The 7,540-nt window shown below is 35.1% G+C and overlaps 1 protein-coding gene across 1 annotated transcript in view; it reads left to right on the forward strand.

Annotated features, from left to right (window-relative positions):
* The first annotated feature begins 7,314 nt into the window (after nucleotides 1–7,314).
* LOC108757328 (potassium voltage-gated channel subfamily KQT member 1) overlaps nucleotides 7,315–7,540 on the forward strand; it is a 40,595-nt gene continuing 40,369 nt past the window's right edge. Inside the window, exon 1 of the mRNA XM_018501820.1 lies at nucleotides 7,315–7,519. The gene's annotated coding sequence lies outside the window, so the exon portion shown is untranslated. The remainder of the gene's footprint in view (nucleotides 7,520–7,540) is intronic.

The following is a 7,540-nucleotide window of genomic DNA, read 5'->3' on the forward strand; positions in this document are numbered from 1 at the left end:
GAAGCTGATGAAGACACAATAAAGGCATTAATTGATGCAAACCGGCGAATAATAACTCGTGAGATCGCTGAGAGATTAAATTTATCGAATTCGACCGTTCATGATCATTTGAAACGCGTCTGATTGAAAATCGTCTTTCATTTTCATAAGAAAAAACAAAATTACTTTCCGAACAACCTAATATATATAAAATCTTAATATACAAAAAAAGATTATATTATCAATTCAAGAATGATAAAAATAAAGTTCATTTATTGTATCATTCGTTAAAGCATCTATAATCGTAAAGAAAGTTTGACGTGCAATTTTATTTTTCATAACATCCTCATAAATTTAAAAGTAATTTTTTATTGTTTTTTGATGGAATGAGTTGATACTAAATTTAGTTTGATGTGGGGCATTATGTATACAATACATAATTATATGAAATATAAGAAATATTATATGTTTTATAATTTTTTAACTCTATTTTGTTTTTAGTGAGAAATTTTTTATTTATTTTAGTGTCAATCCTTATTTAACGATAATGTTATAACAGCTATCTATACATTGCTAATTGTTAAGTTACGTGCGAAATTGAAACAAAAGTGTTTTTAAGAAAATAAGTATGTAGATAGCAAAATTACACAGTCTTCATGTATATTTTTATATTAAAAATTAAGAAATTATCTCTGCTAAGAAAAAGTTGATAACAAATTAACAGATTAAAGAATCATTAAAAGTAGGACCACAGGTTATGAAACGTTATGCATGACATGTCGTCGTACCGCTCGCATTTATGTATGTCATCATAGAAAAAGGCACGTCCCTTCAAATAATAAAACGAACTTTCCAATCTAACAATAAGAATCAGACGATAAAAGATTGTCGATGTCGAATCTCAGGAATGAAGTTATTGACTAAGCTTGCCAGAGAGATGGTGAATCAAAATTGCCAGAGTAGTGAAGCGTAAGAACAGAACATGTTCCACTTCCGTTTTTTTCGTTTGTCAGCGTTTCACTCTTTTCCATTTCTTTTTTCTTTCTCTTTTTGTTCTCTCTTTTTTCTCCCCCTGCCTTTGCCTCTTGTCTTTTCTTATTCTTCATTTTTTCAATTTTCCTCTTTCTAATATTTTTTTCTCTTTCTAATATTTTTTTCTCTTTCTCCCTCTCTCTTTAGTCGCTAGCTCTATTCTGTAGCGGGTGTCTATCGATCGTGTCGGCTCTATAAATAGACGCGCGGCACGTCGACGGTATTTAGCATTTCGCAACGAACTACTTGCGGCTGCGTGTAGCCTGCTTGTGACAAGTGGGTGACATGATGTCGGATTTCTCGGCGAGGAAAAGGTGACGGAGCCGCGTGGGACGTCGTCTGAGCACAATACCCTCTTTCGCAGCGCTTATCATCTTTCGTCCACGATCCCTTCTTGAAAATGTATCTTCATGATTGACGAATGGCGAACGACGACAATATTATTTCAATGCAAAATAATGTCCTATAATAGGAACGTCAAACTGAGATCCGATGACTTTTCCAACGATATTTATGACGGTATGAACACGTAACGACGATATTGATGATGACAGACAGTGATAAAAATGAGAAAAATTACAACAAAAAAACTGTATCTATATTCTATAATATTAGATTGTTTATTTGGATTTGTAAGTGGAAAGGATAGAATCACGAAAAATAATTTTATCTAATTATAATAGTAAAAGTTAGATTTTTAGTTTGAAATTATTCTGTAGCCTTTGGTATATGATTGTTATATCGAAAAAAGCTTTTCAGACAAGTCGTCAATAAAAACTCGGTTCGCAATTTAAATGACTCGTTGAGTTTGTGGAAAAAGCGATTCAATTAATTTTAGGCTGACGAGTTTTCGCTTGTAATGAATTATGGATTATGTTTCCAAGAAGACACCAATATTCATAGACAAAGAGCGATTTCGCGCGCTGTGTAATTCAGCTGTCGTAAATTTTTTCTCTACATTCATTTTTCCTATATTCTCTCTATATTCGTTTTATTCGCATCTGCTTCTCTACAGTCACCCGTAATCTTGTCTGTAATCTTCTTCGTTTTTGAGAGGCCGATCGCTATGCATCTCCGCTTTCATCTACTCACCGCATTACGGATTTTTGGATTACCGATTTATTACTCGGGATCTCGTTACCCAGGAGATCAATTAGGTTGCCTCTATATCATGATCGTATCACGCTCCACTAGACCACACTATTCATTACTGTGATTTCTCAGTTTTTCGAAAAACTGATTGCCACCGATTTAATTAAAATTAAAATGTGTATCGTTGTGGTAAAATGTGATCGTTGTTGCGATATAGTTAAGCTTGCCGAAACCAATAATAAGAGATTCTAGGAAATAAAAATTGTTTAAAGAAAAAAAATCTCTATTCTCGTTCGATTCATTCTCGATTTTTTGCTGTTTCGTGTTCTGACATTTTCCACACCGGCTTACTTATCTGTTCGAAAAGATAAAGCGACGGGGTTCAACGGATTTACAAGAGATCGCGGCCAGACGTGGGTGTCGTCAGGGTGGAAAAGCGTGTGACAGAAGTGTACAGAAGTCGAGGCAACTTTGTAGAAATGCATACGACTAAGCGAACTTGTCGCGATTAAGGCCGGAACTCTTTTTCGAGGGCATGGGACTGGAAACTTTGCCTCGATAAGGTTCGCCTGCGTTCTCTCTGAGTAGGACACATTTGATAATGTCAGGCTCAGTTTGTTCGAAATATTGTGACATTAATGACGACAGTGCAAGTTCGCATAAGGAAGTTACTTTGGAGTTAGTTGAGATTTATTTCCATTAAGTTGAAACTCATAATCGTTAATAGCGATAAATTCTAAAATTAAACGATGAGATACGAACATATTTGATTCTATATATGTTGAAAACGATCACTGAAGATTCTTTTAAATGATATAAGAATATTCTGCTTTCACAATGTACCATGAACAATTTCTTGTACATGTATAGGAAGACGGAAATATCCTTTTTTCTCTTCTTCTTTTTTAATTGAATAAAAGTAATATTCTCTTAAGTAATAAACTCTTTCTCTTTCTCTCTCTCTCTAATTAATTTAAGAAATTTAGACTTGAAAATGTATTATATGTTGACATTTTCTAAATTTTATAATTATAATTAAAACTATTTAGAATTTTTTTTATGTGTTATTAAATATATTTAAGATTTTTAAGACGTGTATATTTATAATTTGTACACTTTTCCTAGAAGAATCTAAAGCTGTGTAAAGTGAATTATGAAATAAATCCGAAATTACGCATATCATATCTATTATATTTGCATGCAATAATTTTATTAAATGTAAAATATTTTTGTTGTTTTTCATAAAAAATCATGCTACGCGGTATTAAGATACTTTTTCCAGAATGTTCTAAAATTGTTCTATATTTTATCCTTTGATATAACATGATCTTCAATTGAGAGCTTACATCTGGCACGTCCGCATATAGGTTTATTCCTATATCCTCGTACGATCGTGACTTGAATGTTTATACTGAAATTACCTCCGAAGAATCTTCGTTACAACCATATCATTTATCATATAAATAATAAATGAATTGCTCTTGTTATAATAAATTCTCTCAAAACAGTTTGTCTATATATAATTTTTCCACCAAGTGTGTTGAAAAAAACATGATTACCTATATTGAAAAATAGCTCTTGTTAAAATATTCTATAGTGTTATTAATATCCATAATTTTTATATTTTGACACTTCTACCATTTTTCACAGAAAGATCTTAGACTGCCAGTTCGATGTTGCGGATGGTCACTTCCGACCGAGTCTGACTCCCAGCGATCTTTTGAAGTTCAATACCTAACAAGAAACTATCGGGGAAAGGAGACTAGTAGTAGCCGAAAGACGAGGCTAATGTAATCCTCTTTTCCTATTGATTGGCACACAGGCTCGTTGCCATAGTTACCAAAAGGTTGCTACAATCCTTTCATCAGGTGCCATTTATTAGACAAGCATTACTTGCTTGAGCTCGTAAGCTTATAGTGATATTAGGAGAGCGCCGCAAACATTGTTCGTAACAGCGAGCGAATTGCTCAAATAGCAGGCGAGTTTCAGCACTACATTCCATCGAATCCTATACACTTTACGCAAATTTAGAGCAAGTTGTGCGTAAACAAATGCAGAACGTTCCATCGGAACGTATGGCATGCCAAAAATGCATTTGTTTACATACAACTTTGCATTCGACGTATCATGATAGTGGTGGAACGTGGGATCTATTTTCCCACGGATCTCAAACGTGCGCAACGAAATTTAGTCACTTCGAGAGACTATCTATTCTTGTTGTTGAACGTTGCGTCAACGTGGAACGTTAAATGTTATAAAAGCCTGGCTATTTCTCGAGCTATAAAAGCCTCAGATTGCTCATCAAAAGTAAATAAATACAAGTTAAATGAAAAAAGTTTTCATCTTCTTGCGATATTAAAAATTCAATTCTTAATTCTCATTCGCGGTCAAACGCGTATGTATAATTTTTAGCAGAAATATTTATACTTGTATATCAAAAGTATATATCCGCAAATTATTATTGTATTAAATGATCAATATTTGATTGAAAAGAGTTTACGCGAAGTCAAAACTGATGGTACGAATAACTGTATACATACTTTAGTTATCGAATCGTACGCGAATTGAATATATGTGTTTGTCGATTCGTAATTTGAATATTCTTGTTTAAGATTCTCGTTTGCAAGCGCACCTTCTTTCCCTCACGCGTACAAAATTTAATTTTATTTAATAAAGAATAATTTCGATGAAACAATTATTAGGCGATAGCAAATTGATTTGATTTTTTAAATAGAGGGTTAATAAGAAGGGCTAAAAAAATTTATAAGATCTTCTTTAGTCGTTTTTTTTTATTTTTTAATTTTAAATATACTGCTTCAGTAACATTTTCTGCCGAATATTAATATTATTAATGCAAGAAGGGTGACTATCGCGGGCCGCTATTGTCGATCGGGCTATGTTGCGGCTGAAATGTTTGTGCAGTTAACTGCAGGTTTGCGCGCAAACATATCCCGCTACCGGACGTGAGTACACAGTAGCGACGTCATGTGTCGGACGAAGTGGGGCGTCGAAATCAATCGAACAAGCGAATTATTGTTCGGATGATGCGTGCATTCACGGACGTTGTATTCCACAAACACAGCGTTATCGCGCGAATCAGTAGGTTCCGTTTATGTCCAGGTATGAAAAGAGCTGATTCTTATTTCGTATTCTGATAAACATCAATTTTCGACATATAGATTGCAATTATATTGCAGTTGTATTTAACTTTATCCTTCTCGTACACTTTTTCTTCTTTTTCTGTAAAAAGGAATTTGTTTATTAAATTGAAAATTTTACGTTTACGTTTGTATGTATTAATACGATGGAAAATCAGTTAAACATTTTTAACAGAAGGGAATTTATTTATAAATAATGCTGTTCTGTACTTTCTATATATATAAATTGAAATATGAATTAATAAATATTAAATATATGGAACGTGATATTAATACATAAAGTCATGTATTAATTTAAAAAGTGTAATAAATATATGAAGTATGATTATTCCGCTTTTCAAATGATTTACGTTACTATGTGCTCATTATATTATACATAAATGTGTGTACTACATAAATAATTTAAATAAAAAAAGAATTATGTACATACACTTTTTATATATATTTTTCTTAATTTCGAAGGACGATTGGGGAAAAATCAAACAGAAATTATAATATTTTTTTTATTAAAAGCGAGATAATTTGAGTAGCGCCTTCAAACTAATTCCCTTTGGTAGATTGCAATTTAGTACAACAATTAAATAAGTTAAATATAATTATGCTAGTCTTCGGTCTGCACTAAATTATACACAGCAGTGTGGGATCTCGGATTGCCTGCAAAATTACTTTTAAAGCTAATTTCAAGTTTCGGGTATCTTTCTTATTACAACTGTGACTTTCCTTTGAGAGGACAATCTCTGCGATCGATGTTTATTTCAGGAGTGACGAAAAACACTCTTACTTTGTGCGAATTTGAAACAATTTATTTGAATGATCATAGTTATTAACATCTTTTTCGATCATTTTCTTGTTTGCTCTTCCCTGACGTAGCTTGAAATTGAAGTTTCCTCTCGTTTAAACAATTTTCTTTCGAAATATCCGCTCAAGATTCTGTGCCAATTGACGCAGAAATCATTCACGCGCCGATGCACACTGTTCGCATTTATCTTCATGTTTCTCCCTGAATTCGTTGTTCAACAAATGGGCATTTATAAGGGAATGTGTTAAACGAGATAGAGAGGGAGGAAGAATAGAGAGACGCAAGTGCGAGCGGAAATTCAAATAAGAGCAGAATGAAAGCGCCGTGTGCGAACATGGAATAATGGAAGTAGCTAGTATTACGAGTCGGCACACAGTCGTTAAATTTTCTGTAGAACTGTAATGCTTCCAACAATTCAGCATTTCCTGATGAGAATCTGTATTAATATTTAACCAGACTGTGTTGTCTTTTTCTTTTAATTCGTATTTTTAATTAATATTGTTACTTTTTAATCCATTTTATTTAGCATCATTTCCATTTTCAGAATTTAAGGATTCAAATCCTTTCGTAAATAACAGGACCTTCATTGAGATTACAGTTAAAAGCTTTTACAGCCTTTACTATTCCTTAATTCAACCGCAATATGAACAATACTAATTTATCAAAATTTATCGATCTACACATACGCATACGCAATGATGAGAAAAACGATATAAAGACAGGTAGCTATTTTTTCCCAACTGTATATTCTTTTTCTTTAACAATTAATCGAAAAATGCAGCAAATTTTGCAGCAACTATGTTTGATTATCTTTTAAACTTTTCGAAATTCATATTTCATCCGTCTGGACACGATTGTATTTTAGTGAAAGATTATTAATCTTCCCAAGCGAGATTATCCCGACAAGCTGGGCGGGGACAAGATTGCGAGGGTAAAGTGACCTGCTCTCCCGGTCGCGGTCATGAGCAGGTGCGGGCACCTGCCGGGCGAAAAGAGAGAAAGAGAGAGAGAGAGAGAGAGAGAGAGAGGGGGGGAGGGGGGGGGGGGGGGGGGGGGGGGGGAGGGGAGGAAGAAAGACAGCGATTACGATTTCCATGGTCGTGGAAACGAGAGAGAAGAACGTCGCGTCTCGTAATCCTGTGTGCTCCAAGCGCGTGCAGAAGCGCCAGGCTGCCCCTGCTCGAGGTTGCGGAGGGTGGCGGAACTACAAGGTGGCGGGCAAAGGAGCCACAGTTGGTTGCGGGCTGTCGCCCTGAGAGCAAGCACGCGCGCTTCTTCCGCGTCCGGGTCACGACACGCGACCCTCGTGATCGCGTGATCGCGCGCGTTGCATATCGAATGGATCGTGCCGGCCGCGTGGCAGATCGGCCAAGCGATCGTCGCGTCGCACCGTGCACCAGTGCGACGGTCAGTCCGCCAAGGTCTCATGAACACGTAACAGCACGCCGTGATAGTGACGGTGACTTTTAATATATATATA

Source organism: Trachymyrmex septentrionalis, unplaced genomic scaffold (assembly GCF_001594115.1).
Source record: "Trachymyrmex septentrionalis isolate Tsep2-gDNA-1 unplaced genomic scaffold, Tsep1.0 scaffold137, whole genome shotgun sequence".
In the NCBI taxonomy this organism is placed as follows: domain Eukaryota; kingdom Metazoa; phylum Arthropoda; class Insecta; order Hymenoptera; family Formicidae; genus Trachymyrmex; species Trachymyrmex septentrionalis.